The 26531-nt window shown below is 42.1% G+C and overlaps 1 long non-coding RNA gene across 1 annotated transcript; it reads right to left on the reverse strand.

Annotated features, from left to right (window-relative positions):
• LOC105546551 lies at window positions 1–26531 on the reverse strand. Its single transcript, XR_001007115.1, has 2 exons — window positions 26424–26531; window positions 1–2473 (listed from the first exon to the last, which is right to left on the reverse strand). It is a non-coding gene; the product is annotated as an uncharacterized LOC105546551 (long non-coding RNA).

Below are 26531 nucleotides of genomic sequence, written 5' to 3' on the forward strand. Positions count from 1 at the left end.
TTCATTTCATAAATAATGTACTTTATTTTATTGCATATGGCTATTAAGGAGGGCATCCATGATCAATACAGACTAAATACAATGCACTATTCTAGTCCAGTTTATTCTCGCCTCCAGCAGCATCACATTGACCCCTAGATACAGCGTGTACAGTGGAAGACAGAGCAAGATAAGTCTCTTGTCATATCACAATAGCAAGAAATATATTTAACATCTTGATATCCAGAAACAATACGTACCCAAAAAGAAAACACTGTTTAATAACTGTTAAAGTTTATATAGCAAAAAATATTTTAAATTTAAGGTAAGTCAGGCAAAATGTACAAAGACCCAATATACATTGTGAAGTTTTAGCAAACATAACATTTATACATTTTGGTTCCATTCTGTAAACTAAATTAAAAATGTAAATATTGCATATGCCTTTTTTTGAAATGTACAGGATAGAGGAAAATTTAGTATATTATCATCTGTGTATTTTGCTTGTTTTAAGCTGCAGTATGAACATGAACCATCTGTATAGTGTCATGACTACTCTAAGGAGAGAGGGCGAGTTAAATATGCGTCAATACACTGCATTCAGCAGGGTCCATATTCAGTCCCTATCGTACCTGGGGGGAGTTACAAAGCAAATATCACCCATCGATGCCTATTCCCAAAACTAAATAAAAACTTCAGGATGTTTTATACATCTTAATAAAGTACATCATACACTGAAATTGACCTTCCAGCTAACATTGTATGGCCTAGGCGCTGCTGTGATGTATAATTTCAGAAAAGTAAAACCTTAAAAATGTTCAGGGAGATCACTTTACATTCAACTTTGTCTTGCAATACAATCCTCTGTTCTAAAGTTCAGCACGGAAGCAGGAAGACTTTTGCATTGCCATTAAATATATTTTTAAGACATTGAAATTTTTGGTCTTCCTCTAAAAAAGCCTCATTTTATTAATGCATTATTCTATAGTGATATATATCTATATATTTATATATATTTTTCTCAAAAAAAAACAAAACGAAACCAACAACTTACATCTCCAATGAATTAGTGTAACCTCTCCATGACTATCAGAGAAGATAGGCACTGGGGAAGCCCCCACGGGAGGAGAGGTCGACAGCCCTCCAATTGAGTGTCGAGGGAGCAGAAAACGGCAGATCATTCTGCCGGTCAAGTTCAGCAGTTTTAGGTAACGTCTGCGAGAACTGCCACAACACTGGTATTTTCAGAATACTGAAAACATAAAACAAGGGTAGTCTTGTCAGGAATTTTTTCGACAAGTAACATGTACTGCGAGATTGCTTTTCTTCTTTTTCTTTTTCCATCAGCAACATAGGGGCTGGAATGCCTCTTTTTATCAGTTTCTTTCTTTCCTTTTCTTTTTTTCTTTTCGTTTTTTGTTCAGGGCAGCCTCACTGGTTGACATAATAACATTTTATTAAAGATAATACATTTTTTAAAAAATTAAATCTGCCACACCCGGACCACCCTGGAATTGCTAGCACACCTACAGGGATTTTTGGTTACAGAAAGGCATGCCCAAGATTCAGGAGAGCAGAGACATCTGAGCTTGTAAATAGAATAAAAGGCGTTTGCAATGTGAAGTACCTACATAAACATCTACATCGAGAAGATTAAACAAGTCTGTTAAAGGTAAAAAGAGATACTCATCCCCTTCCCAAAGCCCTTCCCTCCCACCCCCCCACTACCCAATACAGCTGATTTGTTTCAAAAGTAGGTTGCTTCAGTTACATATAGTAATTATTATTTTGTAATCCATCTTTAAAGTCCAATCCCAAATTTCACTTCCATCGAGAAATGTCAGTCCCACACTGGGCTCGGTGTGGACGTAAACATGGCAGGTGCCTGCACTGGAATCCAACCAGCAGCTGTCTACTTGGACCATTTCACTGAGGCCGAGGACCGCGCTCCAGACACACAGCGCAGGGGCTACTACAGGAGGTCCTGCTGGACCCCGCCACGGAAATCCGGCTTTACCTTGAACTGAGGTAGGACTGTGGTCGTTTTGAGTGTAAGCCAGTAAATACCAGATTTTACCACTTTCATAGGTGTGGGTGCACTCTCCTAGCATGCTGAGGGTTACATCTGCTTTGCCAAAAGGAAAAGAAGAAATTAAGACACCGGCCACAATTTAAGAAGGCCAATGAAAACATCCAATTTTCTTGAGAATAACTTCTTCAGCTAATTTTGTTAAAACAAAACAAAACAAAACAAAACAAAACGCAAACAGCACAATGACGAATGCCCCATCTGGGAACAAGGGAGAGAGGCAGGTGACCTTGCCTTGTTGGTGCCTCATCTAACAGAGTCCACAGATGTTTCCAAACATAGTCATTGCTCAGATCCAAAAGAAAACTGTAAGCAGCTTCGGGCTGAAACAATGCTGAGCATCTTCTTTTAATGACATTCTCTGACGTGTGACATCCTGGTCATAAAGCCAGACAGATCTTCACTCTGAAAAAGGAAGGAGGGAAGTTAGCAGAGATCCTCAGGAGAAGAGAGCAATCTCTGGAGTTCCAGAAAAAGCCCCTCTAACCCACGGCTAAGACCTGGGTTATTTTCATAAACTGATGCCCTTTGAGAAAGAAACTCGTATTCATTCTGTTTTCCAGAAGTGAGTTCGGTGGGAAAACTCTGAGTTTTCCTGGAAGCAGAGCTGTTAGGTTCACGGTGAGTTGTCTATACGGTGAGGTTCACGTTTTCAATTTAAGAAAAATATTCACACGTGTTTTTGTGAATCATTCTGTCGAACAAGATAGAAAAGGAAGGGCCAGTTCCCAGGTGCCACTGCGTGTCTGTGTGATGGAATGACCCCTTTAACTCCTTAGGCCTTGATGCTCCCTGTGTTGTGTGGGATACACAGAATCCACTACCTTCCTCCCCGGGCTGCAGAGATGAAAAACCATGACACACGCTACAATGCTCTGTAAACTATGTTTATCCTACAAATGTGCATTATGTTATGAAAGTGGAATAACTAAGAACTCCACCCTTCTGTCCTCAGAAAACTTCCAACTGGATCATCCATCTCTTTTTGAACGTGTCCAGCAATGGAAGGCTCCTGCACTGCCTCACGTGTGGTTGCATAACCCTCAACATTAGGAAAGGGTTATTTTTATCCACTCAACTTTCATATGTTCCAGTTTAGGTAATTTACCCTTTCGCTGTGCTCAGAGGGGACAGGGACTGAGGACACTTGGCCAGATCTAACTGCTTCCTCCCTTCCAGGATGAAGGATCAAAATTCTTTAACCTTTCTCAATTTCCAGGGTTTTAGGCCTATTTTTACTTGATATATTCCTTCTTCAAGGGACAGAACAAATTGGAAGATTTTGACCTTTCACAGCGTGTTGTTTTTTTCCTTCGAAGCTTCTTGGCTTTTTAACCAAAATGACATACTGTTCATTTTGATCCCTCAGTTCCATGATGGTGAGCACTGCTTTGCTCTCAAACAGGTACATTTCCTTCCTTTGCAGATGCATTTATACAAACTGCATTTCTGGACACTCTTCTAAAATCATTTAGAATTTTGATCCTAGACTCTTTACCATACTCCCTGACTTACTTTTTTGTGAATCAAATTCTTTTCTATCCATCTTAAGTTTAGAAGACTGAACTCAACAAGACAGAAACTTCCAGTGTGCCCTGAAGCTGAGTGAGTCCCTCAAAACCACATCTCCTTAGGAACTCGAGGCACTACGCTCTATAGCCCCCCAAAAGCTTTACAGAAAAAATACTTGTCAATATACAAGGTATACATTTTTAAATTCCCTACAATGCGACATTCTGAGGCTGTTTTTACTCTATCTTATTTATCATTATTATTTTTTAAGATGGAGTCTCATTCTGTCACCCAGGCTGGAGTGCCGTGGCATGATCCTGGCTCACTGCAACCTTCGCCTCCCAGGTTTGAGCAATGTTCGTGTCTCAGCCTCCTGAGCAGCTGGGATTACAGGTGCGTGCCACCATGCCTGACTCATTTTTATATTTTTAGTAGAGATGGGGTTTCACCATGCTGGCCAGGCTGGTCTTGAACTCCTGACCTCAGGTGATCCACCCACTTAGGCCTCCCAAAGTGTTGGGATTACAGGAGTGGGTCACCGCGGCTGGCCTATCTTACTATTTTTATAAAGCTTATGTCCATTAGAAATTTAATAAGTAAACAATGTTCTGCCAATGAACCTTAACAGAATTAATTTCTTCCTAAGGAAAGATCTGTCTTTGAGTTATCTGATTCATTATTGTTGTGATTTTCAATCCCAGGAGACTTCAGTGAGAATCTAACTGTATCCCCTAAAAAAAAGCAGGCATTTGCTAACATACACCTTGACTTGTAATTCACTCTAAAATGAGCTTGCATTTTGTCCCCGAGGCCCTGATTTGGGAAGAATCCTATGGCCACCATAAAGCAGGTAACTGAGAGTCTGCAAATCCATTGACAGAAAGATTTCTAATCAATTGCTTATTTTATTTTGACACTAACAATTAGCTAAATGTGGGTGAATTATCTCATGTTAACTCTAAGTCTGTTATTTTGAAAGCAACTAAACAAGTAAGTTCTTCAGCTTCTCAAACTTAAGTACTTTGTCGTATAAATGGCAGATAAATTATTGCTGAAAAAAATCACTTTCCATTTTCATTTGTGATTTCATGAGGCCACTGACATTTTCATTGTTTTTTTAGGATGCTGTATCGCTGTAAAACTCAACTCTTATCATTACATCTCTTTGCGAGCTCTAATTAAGTTGAACATGTAATTTTATTTTTTGGAAGTAGAATATAGTTATCAAAACGTTAATTTCTAAGCATTAGCATTATGCAAGAAAAGAGCTGATAAATGGCAAGGAAATAATTCATCCATGCATTTATTCATGCAATGACCTTTCAACAATTTTCTTTTTTTAATTCTACGCTGGTGCAGGGCCTCACTGATAACTTGGAGGAAGATGGCTGACAAAAAAAAAAGGGTAAGGGGAAAGGGAAGGGCAAGGGGAAGGGGAAGGGGAAGAGGAAGGGGAAGGAAAGGAAAAAAAAGGAAAGGAAAAAAAAAGAGGGAGGGGAAGGGGAAGAGGAAGGGGAAGGAGAAGGGAGGAAGGAAGGGTTATTACAGGAAGATGAACCTGTTAATGGTACACTCAAAGGACGCAAGAGAGCTGAGGTGAGGGAGATCAGAAATAGGATGACCACGCGCTCAGAGCCAGTCATGGGGGCGTCAGCTATGCAGCGTTTCACATCCATCTGCATGCACACACGTGTTACCAGAGCAAGCACAACGTGCATGTGTCTCACCTAGCCTGTCTCCTGTTAGGTTAAAATACAATCGCTTTCTACGGCCGCCTTTCGCAGTAAAGCAAGAACTGTGGTCTGGGTGTGCTCAGCGGACACAGGCCTGTGTTCCTGCCCCTCAGCACCCTGCCTCTCACAGACCTGCTTGTTTAGACATCCCCCCACCCCAGGAGGCCACGGCTGATTCCAGGTGACCCTTAGGGATGCTTGGAAGCACTCGCGGTGATTTAAACACAATTAACCAGCGGAAACAATCCTTTGTGGAGGTGCAAAAGGGCAGTGAGGAGAAGGCTGGAGCACACCTCAGATTGGACCCTGCCCGCCGCAGCAGAGGAACTGGGATACAACGGAGACCTAAGAAGCATCAGTACTAAGAATGCATGGTGGAAAAAAGGGATCTTTTTTGAAACCCAAAGTCTAGTTTTTATTCATTTGTTAGAGAAAGAAGGCTTAAGACAGAAGCCATCTGCCTGAACTGATGTCTCAAATACCTTTTCCAATTGAGCCGGTGGTAGAATCTTTGCCACGCATACTACTAAAGGCCCCACAGGCATAGGCCTAAAATGATTAACACGGGCAATGGCTCAGGAGGGCTCTCTGTAGTTCACACACAGCTTTCAGACACCAAACACCAAGAGCTAGTGCCCCTGGTTGAAGCCACCACGGAAACACGATACCTGCCATCCACCTGACAGCCACCCACTCATCAGTGACACTCCCCTACCCGAGGAAGAAGAAAGCTGGAAAACACTCTTGTAGATTCAAACCTAGGAATGAGAGTAAACGTTTGCCTTTATAGTCATTTACTTTCAAAGTAACCGAAGTTATCCCTCACCCTGTAAATCGGCCTGGTTCATCCCGACTAGGGAAAAAAAATACACCAACAATTTTCTAACACTAATCATCTGACATCCTCAAGCTTTACATATGATCAAACTTCAGGCTTCCTGAAGATGAGATTCCAACAAAAATGTATTTATTGTATTATCTGTGTTAATTTTAGTAGAAGCAAAGAATTAATAATTTTGTGGCTGTTCCACCGTGAACATTCACTAAGAAGGGAGACATTTTCAGAATCCATCAGCTGTAATGGCAAAACCAAAAAGAAAACAGTAAGACTCACGTGTTGCTCATGAACCCAATGACAGAACATCACACACCAGTTCTGCTACTACAGGTAACGTAGATACAAAAATGTAAACTTACTGACACTCACTGAATTTGTCACACCATTCATTACACACTGTACACTACTCTGTCGCTTAGACATTGCTTTGTAAAGAAATCCATCCACAGACGTATCCATGTAGAGTTATTTGAGCAAATAAACAAAATCAACAAACAAAAACCCTTTTAGCAGAGATGAGAGTTGCTCCACAGGACCTGTCATGCAGTGTGGCCACTCCGCATCTCCTTTCTGCTGTCGCTTGTGACAGATGACATTCATACGTGGGATACAGTCCCCTGTGCCACTCACCATAATGCCCTGCAGATGGGCAATAATTCCTCCCCTTTTCTCCTCCACTTGAAAGAGCAATCAGAATGCAAATGAAGGAGAGCTGTCAGTAAAAGCTCCACCTTCAAACTGCTCAACTTGACTCTCCCAAAAGAGAGAAAGGAGAAAAGGAATCACTAGAAAACATTGTGATTACAAGGAGGAAAGCTTCCTTATAATATATGGAACAATGTCCCAGCAATGACATGTCACGCGGAGCTGGGCACCATGACTGCAATCACATTACAGAAAACTGAAGTGGGCATGGAGCCTAGAAGATGTTGGAAATAAGGTCAATTTGCTCCAGCCAATAACATCAGGCAGCATTTTAGGCACACAGTCTGACTCACCAATCCTTTTTCTTCATGATTTCTCATGACAGTTTGGGTTTGGACGTGTTTGCCTCCAACGTCACATTTCCAAGTTCAAAATCCAGGATATACACCGGGGTCATGGCAGCTCTGCCCAGGGAGGCCCTAGTCCTCTCTGCAGAGAGGCTGGGGGACATGGGGCCTCACAGGCCTTTGGGGAGCAACACTGGACCGCCCAGGGGCCAGATTCATGGAGTAGATACAGATGCTTTCACATTTTCAACCGTAGCTGAATTAGGAGTGTTACAAATACTGATGTGCTTGACAAAATGAAACCATACACTTCTTAAAATTAAAATTTGTATTTCTAGTAGCAAATGTGATTCAGAAAGCAATGAAACCTTCCATGAGCTCAACCATATCATACAGGTCCATCTCAGTGCCCAGTTTCACCCTTTTATGTTAAACACAGAATTACGAGGGAAAATTAACTTTTCAGTTGCAGAAGCAATTCTGAGAAAAAAAAAAAAAAAACAAACCCGATAATTTAGTATCTCCAGACTTTACTAAAGCAAGACACTCTTAAGAATATGGAAAAAAAAAAAAAGTGAGGTTGGGTATGATAACAAAAGCCAGAGATTCTAGGAAAAACGGTTACTTGAACTTTTCTTTTAAATTGGAAAAAAAATAACTTAAAAGGGAAATATGGAAGAATAAGTTTCCCATGACAAACAGGGGCAATAACTTGCTTTCCAGTCCTCCTTGACAAAGACTGACAACATTCTTTTCTATGAGCTCATCACTTCCACTGACAATTAAAATCATTTCATTTTGAATGCTTGTTAGTAAAAAGATTCCTAATATCAAGTTGCAACTTGATGTTAATGACACAATATGAAACAGGATGAGACAATCTGGGTGTCTCACAGGCTGGGTTGAGTAAAAGGAATCTTCCCCCTTTAACTCCTGTTTAGTCCTTCACACAAGACCCGATCTTAATCATCCCAAACTAGGAAAATCAGGCCTCCTAAACTTTTACCTGCTGCACTTCAAATTCCCTCTACACATTCAACTTTCCTCCACAGGAGCCGGTATAAATTTTACAGTGCACGGCTACAGCAGATTGTATAACACAGAACGTACATGGTTCTTTTCTGAATGTTATTGTTAAAAACGCTGCCATGTGCACGATGTGAGCTATTCGTCTATGGCAAGAACTGCCCACTGCCCCTGCAGCAGCCGCCAGTGCCATAGGAGAAACAGTATCGATGATTCTTCCGCACAAACACCTGAGACACAAGAAGTCCCAAGAATTGCGGGTGGACCCTTTCTTTTAAATTATGAAATGTTAGACCCTTTTTTAGTTAAAACCCAGACCAGGAAGCATAAACAACTTGCTAAAGCCTCCCCGGCGGTCTGTGGAAGAGCAGAGTCCTCAGTTTCTCCCAGAACACTTTCCTCTCTGCTCCCCTTTGGTGACAATGAGATGGGTGGGAACGGGGCAGGAGCAGAGACACCTGCAACTGTCAACTGGGGCCCCAGAGTGTCAACTTCCACACTGAACCACTAGCTCTTCATAAAACCCTCCTCGAAGGACATTAAGCAGCACACTAGCATGTCACACAATTCAGTGAAGCCTGTGAGTCGATGTGGGTGTGCTCCACGGTCTGTCTTCCTTGCCAGGCGATGCCCAGGCCCTGCCTTCTCACCTCCCTGTCCCCAGCACCTGGCACCCTGCTGGTCAGATCCTTAGTAAAGCTTACAGGTATTAAACTGAAGCAAAAACCCCATGTGGTTCATGCCATTTCTCACAGGCAGAAATGCTCAAGCAGTTTTCAAAAGAGAACAAAGCTTTATTACTGCGTGAGACCCAGAAGAAAAGAAAACCCTTTCCAGCCCACTCGGAGAGTGACGTTCTAAGCGGAGGTAAGTAAAGTAAGGCCAGATCCGGCTTGCCTGTCTCTGCAAATAAAGTTTTATTGGAACGCAGCCGTGCTCACGCATTTACATATGGCTGATTTCACACCATAAGTAGAATGGAGCAGTTGTGACAGAGACTGCGTGGCAATGAACCTTTACTACCTGACCTTTCACAGAAAGTTTGTTAACCCTTCAAGGAGCACAGGAACATGGCAACCTTTACTAAGAAAGACAATGCGAAGAAAAACAGGCAAAATTTGTCAGAATAACACCATATATTTCCATCTGTGTGTTATACTGGGAAACTCATTGATACCCCTTTGAAAATCATCTGCAAGCTTACGTACTTTAGAAATGCAATACTGTCTACTAAAAACCACACTATCCTGTTACAGACCCTACTGAAAAAGAGGACGCATATCACAAAATCATTTATGAAGCCAGCACACTTTTGGAATGAATTTCTCTTAGCTACCGCTGTTCTATTTGATTTTTCACTCATAATCTAATCACTGCTAAATACATCCTACACTAGCATTCCTCCTTTAACAAAAGTAAAGGTTTACATGTGAGATCTGCAATTCATAAAGGGTCCAAATCTTTTCTTTCTTGGGTCATTTGAGAATGTGAATGTAAGCATTATGCTTCTGCCCTAACAGTATTTGGGCCAAGCGATATAATGTGCATTAAAATTGCAAATAGCCAATGAACGATGTAATTCTTTTCTCAGATTTAACACGCTTCTACGTATGGTTTTTTTACTAATCTAAAAAATTTTATGTACACCGTAACAATGTTTATATTGTTTATATATGAAATTATAAAACCTAATTATATTTTTGCTACCAAATTAAGGGAATGTAGAATAATTATTTATTCAAAATATATCCATCTCCAAATAGCCTGTTGTTATATATCAATTCAACTGGACCTTTCTTCTACTTCAAAAGCTTACATAACTGTAGGTAAATCCCCCCTCCCCGGTCTATAACATCTATGTGATACAGGATTTCAGCTTTGTCTCTCTGGGGACAAATTCACCTATCTAATTTCAAAGCCTCATAAGAATGACCATGTAGCCTTTAACTGAGCATCTACTACAGTCAAGGTTGAAGGGTCAAATCCTACTTAGTCACTGAAGTGCAGGCTTTCTTTCTAGAGATCAAAGTACCCATTCTTCCTAATCGGCCATATCAGAAACATCCTGCTTTTCCCCAGGACCCTGGAAATGACTCCACGCCACCATCTCTGTGCTTTAAACTACATGCCATTCCCACGACTCTCAGGACACTGGTGTGAAAGGCACTGTGGCCACACCACAGCCAGGCCCCCAGGGTTGGCATCTCGGAACCACCTCTTACCAGCTGTGTAATCTCCACAGCTATGTCTCTAAGTCTGCTCCCTCTTATGAAGATGGGGGCACGACCTCTCCCACCCTGAATTCCCCAGTGGAGTCACAGGGAATATGGCGAATGAGATTTCATGTATCAAATATATAAATAATACAAAAATATGTATGTTCATTCATAAAGAAGCACATGCTACTAGCACAACTGGCATTTTGTGGTTGGCTTCCCTTTGCTTTCTTTGTGCACCTTCAAATAATGTATACATGTAACCACATGCTGTGTTCTCAACTACAGACTTCTCAAGACCAGGCAGCCCTGTGCTGCCAGGGAAAGACCGGCTCCTCCCACCCTCCTGTTCTGGCTAATCTGCGGAGAGCCACGGTGGTGTCTCCCAGTGCACTTGTCATCACAGTTCTTCCTCGTTCAAAATTGTGTTCGTGAATGATATCACGAACAACCACAACTGCAAGCAGCAAATAAACAACTGCCGAATGCACAAAAACAATGGCAAATAGCTCCCAGAATAAAATGAACGAACCTGTTTTAAGTGGACAGAAGTGGAACAGAAGTAGAATTGTTTTTCTAGGGGTAACTCTAGGCCATTTAAAGCTGCAAAGAGTGCCTTTGCCTAGCTGCTTTCTTCACGTCCTGAGGACAGGACAAAACGCCCAGGAAGGGGTCGCACATGTCTACCACGCAGGCAGCTGCCCGTAGAGAACACGAATCCCTCACCATATCACAGACATGCCAAGCACACACAATGCATCATCAATAGGCTGGACTCCGCCTGGTCCCGGCCATCGGGGGATAGCACTTCCCTTCTCTCTGCTCTATACCAAAAGGTGCACTAAAATGCAGGCCGACATTTAAATTCCTCTGCCACAAATGACAGAGATTTACATCTAAATAAAGCACTATTTATTGAAATTTCAGTAATGCAAAATGGAAAATGCCAAGTTACCAACTATATAAGTTCATTTACTGAAGAAGCAAATAAAACAAGACAGCAGCAGCTGATCACCAGGCCTTGCCCAGGGATGTGGAGACAGAGGAAATCCATGTCTTTGGTTCCTCCTCCCCACCAAGCATGTAGCTATCCCAACCTCACCCACCTTGGCTCTGACTCCCCCGCATGTGACCGATTGGCAGTGAAACAGTGCACAAGTCATATTAAGTTACTGCACATGCCCTTTCAGCCAAAATGCCAAAGTGTCTATAAAGTTACTCAAAAACTTAAGTCTAAGCAGAGGAAACATACATTCTTTAGCCTCTGTAGAACCTAAAATGGCAAAGATCTTGTAGACATTTTCAAATGCTCACGGGCTGGGAGGAGCCTCACACACCAGAGGACCTAGATCCCCGAAATGCTTTGACTGGGGACATGGAGGGAGGTTTGGATGAGCGGGCAGCCTAGAAACGTGGGCCCCAACTTCTCCTGGAGGGTCCAGCAGGGCGCCCTGAGTCACCAGCAGTTGGATTCAGAGTGAGGACAGGCCCCTTGCTCCTGCTTCGCAGGCCCAGGGACAGAGGCCAGAGGCTGTGCAGGTCAGTGTGCACCCTGGCTCCTGCCCAGGCGGGCCACACTGGGAATGTGGCCACAAACACATCTCCTTTCCAGCAAGAAGGAGGAGGTGTGGAAGAAGAAAATACCTGGAAATGGAAAGATTCCATTTCCCAAATTGCCAGAAGTTTGGGAAGGGGAGAAACGATCAATTAATGACAAAAAAAACATTTCTTACATGAAAAGGAAGTTGGACTGTGTGTGATGATTGACACAGTCACATTTCCAGGTTTCCCAAGGCTGTGCCTGAGTTCCTTTACGGCCTTTAAGAATGGATTTAAGAGAGACATACCTTTCTAACCATCTTGTTAGTAACCAAGGTGACAAAACTCAGGATCAAGCAGATGTACACAAAATAGACAATAGTTCTATCCTGTGTGTTACAGACTTAATGCCTTGTCTTCCTGGAGAGCATCACGCAGTGATATTCCACCCTGGAAAATCAGCTCGACCATTTTCCTTTTTTTTTTTTTTCAGATGGAGTCTCACACTGTTGCCCAGGCTGGAGTTCAGTGGCGTGATCTCGGCTCACTGCAACCTCCGCCTCCTGGGTTCCAGTGATTCTCCTGCCTCAGGCTCCCAAGCAGCCGGGACTACAGGTGCGCGCCACCACACCTGGCTAATTTTTGTATTTTTAGTAGAGACGGGGTTTCATCATATTGGCCAGGCAGGTCTCAAACTCCTGACCTCGTGATCCACCCGCCTTGGTCTCCCAAAGTGCTGGGATTATAGGTGTGAGCCACTGTGCCTGGCCCAGCTCGACCACTTAACCATTTCCAGTTACATGATTTTGTGACATTCAATATATATGAAATTCCTATAAAATAATTGTTATTCCTCTCATTTTGCTTAGAGAATGATGGGCCATTTTATAATTTCTACTTGGAAGGAATAACTAGCAACACAGTTCAAGCAGATAATTCAAGAATGAGGTCCTCTTTCACCATTAGTTTTCTACATATTTCAGGAAAAGTAAGTCAAATTGAGCCTAAATTCTAAAGATAGACCTAAACGCTCCACCACGTTTTTAAAATTATGCAGGCTACAAATAACTGCACACAGTTGGCTGGAGCCCATTTATTAAACGTGCACTTTCCTCACCAGCAGGCTAAGAGGACATCAGGGCGCCCGTCCACACCGAGCCCTCACCTTCCCCAAGCTCTTACACCCTCAGCAAAACCCATGCCCTCAGCTCTTTCCTGTGAAGCCAGGATCTCTATCAAATGGAATAATACATTGGAATAACACATTTTCTGCACAGTTTTTCTAATTTCTATAATTTTCATTTCCAAGTTAACTGAAGAGTGAAACTGATTTGTTTGATAAGCCGATAGTTAGCAGGTCCTACAGTTAACCGTAATGCACGGGTCACCCCGCCTCAAGGCAAGAGTTCAAAATAAGCGGATTCAGCGTTTAGTTTGTCAGAGGGAAAGACTGTCTTTTTTTAAAAATGAAGCCTCTGTGTTACCCAGAAGATACAGAACCAGGCAGCAGCCAGGCTTGCCAGGACCACATCATCTCTCTACAGACTGGGAAAGTTTCTCCAACAGCAGGAGCCAGGCTCTACGGCGGGGCAGGCATATACGTGGCCTACCATCTTCGGGCCTCAGACTTTCCATTAAAAAACAGGGATAACAACAAGATCCTACCCTAGCATAGGTTATCGGGATTCAACACCATTTTTAAATGTCTTAAAATTATAAGGTACGCTACGAACGTAAGTTTTTAGAATAAGGCATGTCATTCCATGATTACAGACATGCACTTTCGTTCTGCAGTTGATCCTGGAAGCATGTCCCAGTGGTTTCCCCAACCTCAGTGACAGCTCAGTGTCTTCATTCCACTAGATCGCTACTAGGTCCTTTCCAATTTTACATACTTTTGAGGAAGAAATCTGAGTTGACAGATGCTCTACCAAGTAGCCACCACCACCCAGGGATACCACCACCATGATGATGGAATTGATGGCCACAGTATGAAAGTTTTTAAGAGCTCTGCCTATTGTTCCCAAGGACTCTATCTCCCTGACACACTGTGACATGTGAAGAAACGTCAGTAGCATGGCTGGCCGGGCTGGATTCCTCCTGGTCCCTTACTATCGCTTTCTCTTTACCTTCTCCTTTGAGCCTTAGCTCTCCATGCCAGCCACACTGGCCTCCTTCCTGTTCTGAAACACACCAGGCAACCTGCTGCCCCAGAGCCTTTGCACTGCTGTTCATCCCCTTTGCCTACCTGGATTCTTCCCTTAACATCCAGAAGACTGGCTTTTCCCCACCTTCAGGTTGCTTGGCTCAAATTTCCTTTTCCCCCCTCTCCCTTTCCTGCTTCATTTCTAGAGCGTTTCACCACCTGTAGTGCTTCATGTCCTAAATGTACAAGAAAATTAAGTTTACTTCCTAGGTTTCAAAGGCTGACAGTCCACTGAAGACTTGCCCACTTTCTGTTATTCTTTTTAGCTTGAAAAACCAAATCTGTTTCTCTCTAGCCTATCCTTTACTATTGCTCAAATGGATGAAGTAGTTTTGAGATAGTCTACATGTAATAACTGTCATCTTTGTGATGAAAACATGCAGAAATTTAATGGTCTGAATAAATTTAAAAATTAAAGGGAGATCTCACCATTTTTGCCATCGTCCTTTCTGCCTCCAACTTTCTACCTTTCTCAAACACCCCATAAGTAAAGTTCCTTTTATGTTGTTGTTGTTGTTGTTCCTAAAAGAACTGTAAAAGGTGGCAAAAGCTGAGAATGACACAAGACTCATCTGTGACCAGTTCTCCCATCAGCCTCACGGGTGGGTGACTTGGAGCTCTCCAACCCAATGGGACTTCCTTCTTTCTCCTCCACTGGCCACCACCATGGTGGGCAGGGGGGCCAAGAGTGGGAAGCAGCTCTTTGAGCCTGGGGGGGCTGTGGTTGGCAGGAAGGGAGGGGGCTTTCCTGGACAGGCCAGGGATGCCTGTACAAAGAACGAGATCAATACTCTTAACGCAGGCTTCGGAGCCGCCTACGAAAAGGAGCCAAGAAACCGAACAATGGGGAAGTTTCTGGAATACTACCGTGTACGACAGAGACTGGGCACAGAATGAAATACCAGGAGAGTCTGGCCACAGGGCCACCGAACAGCTCAGGGCAAGCTAACATCTAGGAATCGGGAGAGGAGCAGAATCAAAGCTACTATTTTTCAGAGAAGAAAACTCACCACCACCACCTCATCTGATGCACCCCAGGCTCGCGCACGGGTGAAGCGGTGAAACATCTGAGTGGTCCCAGCTGTGAATGGGACCAGTACTGGGAATGTTCCAGCAAGGACATCCACAATTGCAGCAGTGACATCCCATGAAACATGCCATTCTCTGTGCTCAGCCAAGATTGCCGACAGGGTGGACACTTAGGAAAAGGATCAGAGGGGCTGCCCAGAAAATGGCGCATGGTGGGATGCTGCCAAGTTGACTCTGAAGGCACCTAGGGGACAGAGGCCCGGCTTCACATTTCTTCTGCACCTCCCAGGACATCTACTCTTGCGCTGACACACGCTGAACTCTCAATACATTGATTGGCTTAAAATATCAACTACGTTCCGCCTTTAGGAAATGGCTGAAGACCCAGTGAATTCTAAACAGTCCAGCTGAGCTGGACAGACCAAGACTCACACAGATGACTGCATATCACCCAGACTCGTTCTAAGAACTTAATTAAATGCTCCCTGCTGGGAAAACTTGGACATGTTATTGCAGTGATTGTTTCATCTGGAACTAGGACCACTGATAAGCTAAGCTGCAAATAATAGTAAGATTGCAAACTGAACCAAGGTGTGTCCTTACTACTGGACCACCGAAATTTTCATCTGTCCCCAAACACCAAAATGCCCTTATATGTGGAAGCTACAAAACCTTTAGGAGAAAATTATCATTTAAAAAACTTGTCAAAACAAATAATCTCAACAATGTCTGCAAATTCATTGATGCTTACATCTAAAGGGGTTTTGTGTAGCATTTGTATCTAGTATTTTCATACAGTTCAATATTAAAGTTCCAATATTTTCTCTTTTGCTTTCTCAGCCAGCTAAATTAAAGTTAGTTTTCTGAAACTGACTGCAATTAAAATAAATTTACAATCCTGGATTTATAATACATTAAAAGAGAAAAAGAGATTTGGTACTTTTGCAACTAATACATTTTGCTAAAGCACACCCAAATACACTTTCAGCTAAACTATACACTTAGTAGATGTCTACTTGACAACATAACTAAAGTTATTTGTACAAGTCTCCGCACACTCATCTGATATATAGAACTGGAAGAGGGCATGGGTAGCTCACGGATTTGTTTTCTGTTTCATTTGCACATGTGAAATGTTATTGTAGGTCGCTTTTACACAGGAAGACAATACAAAGTGAATATCTACTATCATACCAAATAGTTTTATGGTATACCAAATATTTTACTTCATAAAACTGAAGCAAAGCACTTTAGTAATTTATTTTTTAAAAATGCACCCAAAGTGTGGGGTAAAAAACTGACCACAAGACTCTGCTTTTCCAGGAATTTCTGCCATCTGGGAAGTTCAGAAACCCTGCAATGTCCACAGTAAACTAGGGTCCCAGTACCTCCATTTCTGACCTCTTCAAACAAACACAGTCTCTGCTCAATACACTCCAATCCATGACTTGCTTAATCCTGCTTATTGCCTGGAGTTTCTAAAGGATTATGTGCATGGTTTTTAAATTTAGTAAGGAAATTCTGGCCTATTTCCAAAACTTTTCTCCCTGCTTCACAATTCCCCTTACTTATCCATCCATCTGAGTACGGGAAGTCCCGAACAAAGAAAGGAGGGCAGAGAGGCCCACCTGGCATGCGCTGGGCCCGGGCAGCACAGGGCAGTCATGGGTGAGGGCGGCCACTGAGATGATGGGATCAGGGGCGGCTTCTACCGAAGACCTGGGAATTCACGGGATCAGATGGTCCCTGACTTCAGTCCCTATTTTCGGTGGCTTCACAGCACAGAGCAGTGCAGATAGGTATATGCTCTTCCCAGGTCCTCTGCAGAGGGCAAAAGTTCCCATTGTCACCAAACCTCGCTGGGGAAAGGGCTTCTGGCCTATTCATGAAGACCCCCCCGAGACCACACGCCTGGATCAGTTTTCCTGACTAAATTGGTGGGTGCTCAACAAAACCATCACTGCAACACAGGGTGCTGGGAATGTGGCTTTCTTCTTAACCTGGAAGGGGGTCCGTAAGTCCATTCGCCCTGATAGCAAAACTGCTTTCCTGCTTTGCTCATTCAACCAGGTCTCCAATCTCACCTGCTGTCTGGTGAGTCACGGGGCTCACCGCTGGGGGTGCTGGCCAGGAAGGAGGTACTCTCCCCTGATGCTGAGGGGCCTGACAGCTCACACAAACCAAACACTGCACTGCCCACAAGAGTTCCAGGCCACAGGTTTGCCTATTACGTGTTTTAAAGTGTGAGTATCTTAAGAATTTTTATGTGTTTGCTAAAGTGTTTCTTTCTGCTTTTGAAAGTGAGGTTATAGTCACGTCTTTAGAAAGACAGCAGCTTCTGTGAAATTAAATTTGTATGAAAACTATTTATCTTCATATAAAAATCCAGCTAAATGATTTTTTTCCCTGAGAATTATAAAAAAGAAACAATAAACAACAAAGGCTGTTAAAAATAAAAAGGCACTGACGAAATACTCAAAACCCCAGAAGATAACCACCTAGCAATGACTGACTAGTTACTTATTGGTCCTTAGGCAGATTCTAAATTGGTTAGTTTTCAAATAAACTCATTAAATAAGTTAATGACTCATTTCTTAGCAAAATGTTAATGGACTTATCCATAATGGGGAATATATGATATTTCACTTATAGAACAAGTGCCTGTCTTAGAGACACAGAGAGCAGTGACTGAACGCACCCACTGACTCATCAATCACTGTGTCACCCCTCCCCCCCCAGGATGAACCTGTTACACAGAGCAAAGACTTCAATTCTGCTAGATAATGTAGGCCATTTTCACTCATCCCAATAACTTTGTTTCCTTTTCTTTAACAAAGTGAATACATGACCGAAAACATTTGTCAAATCTTCTCCCCGCTCAGTAAACACTGTCCACAGTCATGAACAGCCATATTTCTCTGATTTATAACACGTTTCTTCATTTAGGAATTCAGCATTCTCTATTTCTGGCCTTCAGGGTATCTTTTAGTCTATGGATGAAGAAAGTTACTAAAATGTTCCAAAGTAAAAAGACTAATATCATTTCTACAAATACTACGTTGTTCTAAAGAGCATAGGCTGTATCCTGGGAGAAAGTTATTCATCAGGATACAAAGAACCAACTGAGATGTGTCATTGTTTGTATCACATTCTCCTATTCTTTCTTGATGATATCTACAAACAACTCTACCACTAATTAAATCAGTGACCTTGACTAAGACTCCCGACCTCACACAGCCTCTGTTTTCACAACTTAAGTAAGTTACATTCTATCAACAGTTCTCAACTCTTCCTTCTCAGAACACCCTTGCATATTTTTTTCTTATTGTCACCACCTAAGTTGCAAGAGTTTTAATGTATTTGATGGTGGTGGTGGGGAGGTATCTTACCAAGTATCATAAACTGTTTGCTTTACTAAGATGTAATCAAAGACAGCGAGAGGAATCCAAGTTTTCCACTTTGTCGACACATCTAGAGGTCAGGAAGCATGACTGGAGTCCCCAGAACAGATCCATCACCAACTTAACAGTCAACTCTAAAATTCACTAGCAACATGACAGCCTTGAAAATAGCATCAAATACTAAACTCTCCAAACTGGTGGATGTAAAAACTGATTAAAATAAATACAGGGCTTTCCTACCAGTCTTCCTCCTCAATTGTCCCCATTTTTCTTTGAATTGATACCAAGTGGAAGAAAAAGGGGTGGGGGGTAAGTAACTATCACTCCAGCAAAATATTAACTTGAAGGCAAGGGTCTAGAATAAAATCCTAATGTAATTATTGCATATGAGCTTCCCGAACAGACAATACGACATTCGAGAACTGGGCTAGGAATACTAAGATGTTATGAGGTTGAACCGCACACTCCTTCTCTTTTTAGCTCAGAGATCTCGGGCAAGTCATCTGGCCTCTCCACACTGTAGGTTCTTAATTCCAAAGAATGGGGTTCATGGTGGTTCTGCCTATGCCATAGGATTTTTTGGAATAGGGTACAATATTGTATACAGGAAAATGTCTTACCACTATAAAGGGAATAAAAACACCTTTTGAATTTTACACAACTCTTTTAACCCCAAGAGGATAATAGCAGACAGTTATCTGTCCATATTGATCAGAATAATGGTATATTGTCATTGCATTCAACTTCAATAACATTCTTTCAAAATCTTCAGTTGCCAGTTGTCTGCCAAGTTGTGGGATTATCTGTTACACTTACACTTTGGAGGCCAAAGATTGACTTACTTAAGTCCATAGAATGCACAGAGAAAGCACTATATCATAGTCTTAAATATTAAAGATTAAGCATTAATACTATGCAAAAGAATGAGTCTCCTTTTTTTTGGAGACGGAATTTCACTCTTTGTTGCTCAGGCTGGAGTACAGTGGTGCGATCTCGGCTCACTGCAACCTCTGCCTCCCAGGTTCAAGCAATTCTCCTGTCTCAGCCTCCCGAGTAGCTGGGACTACAGGTGCACGCCACCATGCCTGGCTAATTTTTGTATTTTTAGTAGAGACGGGGTTTCACCATGTTAGCCAGGCTGGTCTTGAACTCCTAACCTCAGGTGATCCGCCCACCTCAGCCTCCCAAAGTGCTGGGATTACACGCATGAGCCACCACACCCATCCAAGAATGAGTCATTCTTAACATAAACATAAGTATTTTAAGGTAACAAAATCACACAGTATAACAGGATTGTAAAGTAACAAAATCACATAGTATAATGAACTATATCATAGTATCTGTTTTCATGCATTGAAAACAATTGAAATTTCGTATCACACCGTAATAATGGACTCAAGTATTTGTACTAACTGTATAGGGGTAAAGTAACAGTAGACTAAGCTTAAGTTATAAAGTTTCAACACAAACGAAGAACACATCATTAACACTTGAATTTCAGTTATGGAGAAAAATATCACATTGAGCCTCCCGGAGCATCACTGAATGAGATATTATGGAACCACACATACATACATACATACACACACATACACACACACACACACAGACACACCAGCCCCAGATATTTATTTCTGGAAAACCCAACACTCTTTAAAATGAATATTAAAAGATCCAGCATTAGGCCGGGTGTGATGGCTCACACCTGTAATCCCAGCACTTTGGGAGGCCAAGGCAAGCGGATCACGAGGTCAGGAAATTGAGATCATCCTGGCTGACACAGTGAAACCCTGTCTCTACTAAAAATACAAAAAATTAGCAGGGCGTAGTGGCACGCGCCTGTAGTCCCAGCTACTCAGGAGGCAGAGGCAGGAGAATAGCTTGAACCCAGAGGTGGAGGTTGCAGTAAGCTGAGATCACGCCACTGCACTCCAGACTGAGTGACAGAGCGAGACTCTGTCTCAAAAAACAAACAAACAAACAAACAAAAAATCCAGCATTTACAGGGTGCAATGCATGTGATCACTTATCTTTAAAAAATATATTGTGGGTCAAAATATTGGATCAAATATTCCAATTTTCAATAAAAACACAGTAAGCAAGGAATATTTTATAAACCCTGTGTATACAGATATAATGTAAGATATAAGAAAACTGGACAAAGTTTCCAAGGTTTCACCTCTACCCACTCAAGTTTTACAGTGTCTTTGGACACATAAAAGTGACTCTATACAAACTTAGTATTTTTCTAGTCTAATAGAAAATTAATCAGAACCACCAAATTGACTATTTTATCATTTGTAAACATGTAACCTATAAGTTTTAATCCAATCTATTTCGGAATTCTTATGTAATGAATTCACTTAAGTAATAAAGCTATAACACACAGAAGCATCTTGCATTATTTGCACCTACAGAGCAAAATGCTGGTACACAACATATACTCCAACTCTCTCTATACTAATCTTCACCTATGCATTTTATTTTAGCACCCACTTAATGTTAGTCTCTGTAACTATCTTGAAAGAAACTAAAATAAATAGCAATCATCAACCTCATCATCTCCTCCATGCCAAATGATGACTTTACTACTTTTCTTCAGAAAAGTCTAGCACTGAACTCTGTCTACAATAATCTACCTTAAGTGAGTCAGAATAACCACTGCAATCTGGAAGAACCCACTCAAACTAAATATAGAAACAGTGTCCCTATCTAAACTTGGACAGCATTATTTTCACAAAAACCATGATCTGACAGTTAGTATGTTTATAACCAATACTTTTGGACATTCAGAAAATTTTGTCTTCATTTGTTCATTAAAATGCCAACACTAAAATGTTTTGTTCATCTTGTATAGAAATATACATTCTGCTGTCATCCATACTAGAGAAATTAAACAGAGAATCCACCTGCATTACAGCTGTCCAAAGGCAGGACAGGGTGGCACAGCACTTTGCTTCACCCAGTGTTTTCCTCACTCTACTTGGCAATGCAGATAAAAGAATAAAGTTACATTTTCCCTTAAGTTTATAAGGTGAAATGGGAACACTTAATTCTGTGCTACTCCCCCTAGGAAAAACCCAAAACAAACAAACAAACAAAAACGCTTTCTACTTGCCAAATCTGATACCAAAATTAACTAGCTCTCTTGGAACTATGCTTCTGAAGAAAATGCATTAGTGGGAATTTTAACAGAAAACCCATTATACTCATGCTGTTACTAAAACTTTTGCAAGTTCTTCTCTTCAGAAAAAAGAGCCTCATTTTAAATACTGATACTTCTAAAGAAAATAAAATATCAATTCTCTACTAAGATTCCTTTTGGGGGGGTAGAAACACAAAAGAATCACACATTTTCCTACTATGTTTGATAAGCACAGTGCTACCATCAAAACTGCAGGAATGACCCTCCTAATTAAATCAACCCCAAAGAATGAAACCCCAGACTAAACAAGGAGCAGTCAAACAACCGCAGTGTTCTGTTTTTCTTTCAATGCATTCAGCATTAAGAGGCGACTTTAAAAATGTATATTCGAATTATACATTTTCATCTTGTCAACATCTCTTAATACATAAACAAGTCATAAAAGGTAGTCAGAAGTTCAGTCTTAATATAGTTTCAGGATTACCATACTGCTTTCCCTAATTGCTACTTTACTATGTAATTCAGAACACCACTTTGTTACAATCTGTTCATAAATATCTATGAACAGATCTTAAATTAAACAAAGGGGGAAAACAATAGCTCTTGGGAGCCTGGAGTGGAACTAGCAATGAAGCAGTAAAGGTAAGCAATTTTCAAGGTGCTGGTTCCATTTTCAGACTACACTGTTACTGTTTGTTTCAATGTAAGAGTACTCATTTACAAAAGTGTCTTTTCTGAATACATGCACGGTTTCAAAGTAGTAAGTATCAACAATTGGATTTATTAGCATCTTCCTTTAGAAGAGCTTAAAACACTCTTGATGTTTATGATCTCATTTGCCTTCCAGCAGCCTTGTGACACAGAAAGGGGAGGATTATAATTACCCCCATTTTACAGACAGGGAAAGTGAGAAGGAAGGATTAAGTGGCTCGCCCATAGACACACAATGACTCATTAAGATCAGCAACTAGAAACCTGGTTTCCTGATTCCTGGTTTAGTGTTCCACATACTATGCTTCCTTCTATGAAGTACTATTTTTGTAAAGGTTTCTCTTTCAATAAAGGAAACAGAACAAGTCACGTGACTTTCATTCACGAAAGCCCGTGTGTGTTTTCATTAGCACCTTAGTTGTCTGCTCCTGCGAAGAGGGCAGCAGCAGTGCGTGCCATTGTCTTCTTATGGCCAGAGCCAGCCAACTAAAGCAAACCAGCGCCCGCCACAGCAAACAGAAAGCTTGTGTGGTTTGTCAATCATCTCACTGGATTTCTGAATTTAGGAAAATTCTCTTCTTTACAACTTCAAAAGGCAAAACTTTTCAACATAAATCGTGATTTTATTGTCCCTTTGGAAACATGTCTCTTATCATTCTTTCACCGTAGGATAAGAACTGATAGTCCTTGTATCCAACAAAACTTAAATATGGATACTTTCAGTGGTAATTCTGATCTAATCTGTTTTATACATACATACATATATATATATATATGTGCCAATTTTAGAATAAAATCCCTAAAATCACTAAAGAGGAACACTAAAACAGCATATTTTATGGCATTCATCAATCTACTATCCTAACACAAAAACATAAAAAGTTAATTGTAAAAATCGGTTTTAAAGCGCAGGAAATTCCGTAGCGTATTTCCAATTCCCAAACAACAAAACCTAACAAATTGGTTGGAGTTTCCACATGCATACACACCAAAAACACATGATAAGTAACTTTAACTTGCCCTAAAATAAGATGCATAATTTAGAGTTTGCTCTGGACTAATAAAAACAGAGGTACCTGAGATACACTTTTTAATTGGCTCTTGCATTGAAACCCCATCCCCATTCACAATTCTATTGTAAACAACTGCCAGACATGGCTGGAACCTTACCTCTCTGCTATCACTTATGCAAATGCCAAACATTACCCAAGTAACCCCAAATTATTCTGCATCAGCATCACTAATGAGATCTTCCCAGGCAGAACAGGAGGAGCTCAGGGTGGAAACACAGGCCACTTCTAAGAGCTAGGCAGGGCAGGGGGCCGCCTAGTAAGTGCTTTCTCTACTTCGTCTTCAAAGAAATGCTTTGCGAGTCTGCCTTCTACAAATCATTGCCTTAAAGGACACTTATCTACTGTGAACTCTGTATTTATGAGCATCACAAACAAATTTCTAGTGCATGTGTGAGTTAAATAAAAGTGGATATTCATCCCAAGTTCCTAAACGTTTCCTTTCTGTCTCAACGGACCACAACTCTGGTGCTACGTGGCCTAAGGTGACACTAGTCTTTCCTATTCTGCTGTTCTCTGTGTTCAACTTACTTTACTAGAAACCCAGTGGGGCAGATAGTTCCTTTTTTAAAACGTGATTTGGCGTGGTGGACTGACTGCAGTTGTCCATTTTGATTTAAAAGAGTCCTTTTACATCTTAGAAGAGGGTTCATCATGATACCCACACAAACTTCGGAAAAACAGCAGCCCTAATGATCTCTCATCTTTGTTCAGCACCCATAGAACACAGGCTTCTGTTTGGACTTCACAATCGAGAATCCTATGGCTGAAAGGAATTTTATGTTGGTGGGAAATCTTAAATGAAAGCTCAATCCAGTCTCTAAATAAATTTATCTCTTAGAGTTCAACATTTTCACTAACCTGAAAAGGGCACTGTCTCCTATTTGGACCCCAATTCTGAATGTATCAGCTTCATCAGAAAGGCCTTAAGTCCCTCCAGGCCTGTAGGCACAAATTCCAGCTTATGGCCCCTGCTATGGCAGAGCCCACTGCTGGGGTCCCACCTCCACCCACTCCAGGTTTGTCCCACTGGCTCCACTGAAAGCAGGAAAAGGTGTTATGTTCTTAGGCTGTTTTCTGATTAGAATCAGATTCCGGCAAGATGTAGTTTACTTTCATGTTCACACTAGCATATACCCATTTGTGCAGACCATAAATATGTGTGTGTTTCCCCCCTCAATTATACTGCTGCTGTGTTTATAATGGTCTGTGTCTTAAAGACAGCTAATCCTTCAACTTTCTGACACACTAGCAATAGTGTATAAGTAACTCCAACCAAAGTGACCTTCAGCTGAGAATCACTGTTCATGGGATACATTCTAGCGACTTCCAATGATTTAATTGGATGCTGAAGCACCACACTCCTGATAATTCTCTGTGACTCTTTTCATCTTCTAGTCTACGGTTTTAATAAAGGAAAGAGCTTTTCTCTATTACACTGGAATAACAGGGTATTCACCCCACAGCTATAATTTTAAATCCCATGGACCAACAGTCCTAAGTATACTATAAAACAGATACCAGATTTGGATAGCACTAAACTGGTCTATTTAAGAACAAAAGGCTGCAAATCCCCAGCCCACCCTGATCCTCATCTTATGACCCTTGAAAATTGTTTACACCTTAGGCTCACATCTAGTCCACCATCCAAATTTTACTATATGTTTCACTGTTCCCATAAAGCCTCTATCCTGCTAGGAACCCCACAAAGAAAACAGCTACGAAATTAAATAAAGTCTCCCGAATTGAACATTCACCTTTCCCTTTCATCTCCCCCACCCAAACACCATTCAAAGTTTAGACAACCAGAATGCACCACCAGCTGCAAAGTCAGCCCAGCTCTGTCTCCTCACGGATATTTGATGAGAACGCGAAGAACAATACCAGCACCCTCCTATCCAATTGTTCTTGAAAAGACCTGTGTTTTTTTTGTCTTTCCCTGGTTTCTCCAAAGCACTGATTGTAAATCCTGGCTGCACATTCAAATCATCTGGACAAGTCTGAAAAACGCCCGTCCCTGCCTCCTAGACATCTCATGTTTCACTTCAATGTGTCTTGGCATGAGGCCCAATACGTAATTTTTGAATCCTCCCCAGGTGAGTCTCACCTGGGGCAGGGTCCTCAGAGGGTGGTCCCCCGGCCAGCAGCATCGTCATTATGTGGAGACTCACTAGAAATGCACAGCCCGGGCCGCGCCCCAAAGCTACAGCATCGGAAACTGCGGGGTTAACACAGGCCAGAGATCCATGTTTCAGCAAAGCCCGCCAGGTAACTCCCACATATGCTCAAGTTGAACACCACTGCATTAGGCTGTGTGCAGCCTTACCGATTCACCCTTCAGACAAAAACAATGCCTCCGATGGCAAAGCTCCTACAGTGTATGTGTAAAATGGAAATAGTTAACTGTCACTATTAACAGCCATCAAAATGGATGCTCATTTCTCAAATGACTTTCAGGTCTGAAGCTTCAAGCTCACCAAGGATCAGGCGGAGCCCAGCTCCGGGAACACCGAGAAAGGTGAAAACTGCAGCTGCGGGCAGCGGTCCGGACCCGCAGGTCCTCCGGAAGAACGGACCCAGGCACCCAGGGGAAGACAGTCGGGTGCCCCACGGCCTCTAGTGTGGCCGGTCTGGGAGAACTTCCACTGTGTTAAGGGACAGGGGACTGTGGGACGCACAGAATGGGGGAATGGGTGGGGCCTCAAAAATCAGTCTCCCTCCCACGCGGAAAACGTCATTCAACTCAAAGACGAGCGTTCTGGCAAGTTCTCTGAGGGAAGAGAACAAGGCAGCCCACAGAAAAACAAAACAAGGAGCCAGAGCCAGGCTGTTGGCTTCTGGGTCAAGGTCCCAAAGAAGCGAGAGCAGTGAAACCCAAGAGGCTCCCTCACCGCCCCACCCCTGCTTCCCGCCAGACGCCAAGGCAGAGGGCCTCACCTTTCACGATGGTGGCCTCCTTCAAGTGGTGGGACAAGAAGTCAATGCTAGCGTAGGTGTTGGCAGGGGGCAGGGCACCGGGACCTGGCCCCCCGCACCCGCCACCGG

Source organism: Mandrillus leucophaeus, unplaced genomic scaffold, assembly GCF_000951045.1.
Source record: "Mandrillus leucophaeus isolate KB7577 unplaced genomic scaffold, Mleu.le_1.0 Scaffold363, whole genome shotgun sequence".
NCBI lineage: Eukaryota > Metazoa > Chordata > Mammalia > Primates > Cercopithecidae > Mandrillus > Mandrillus leucophaeus.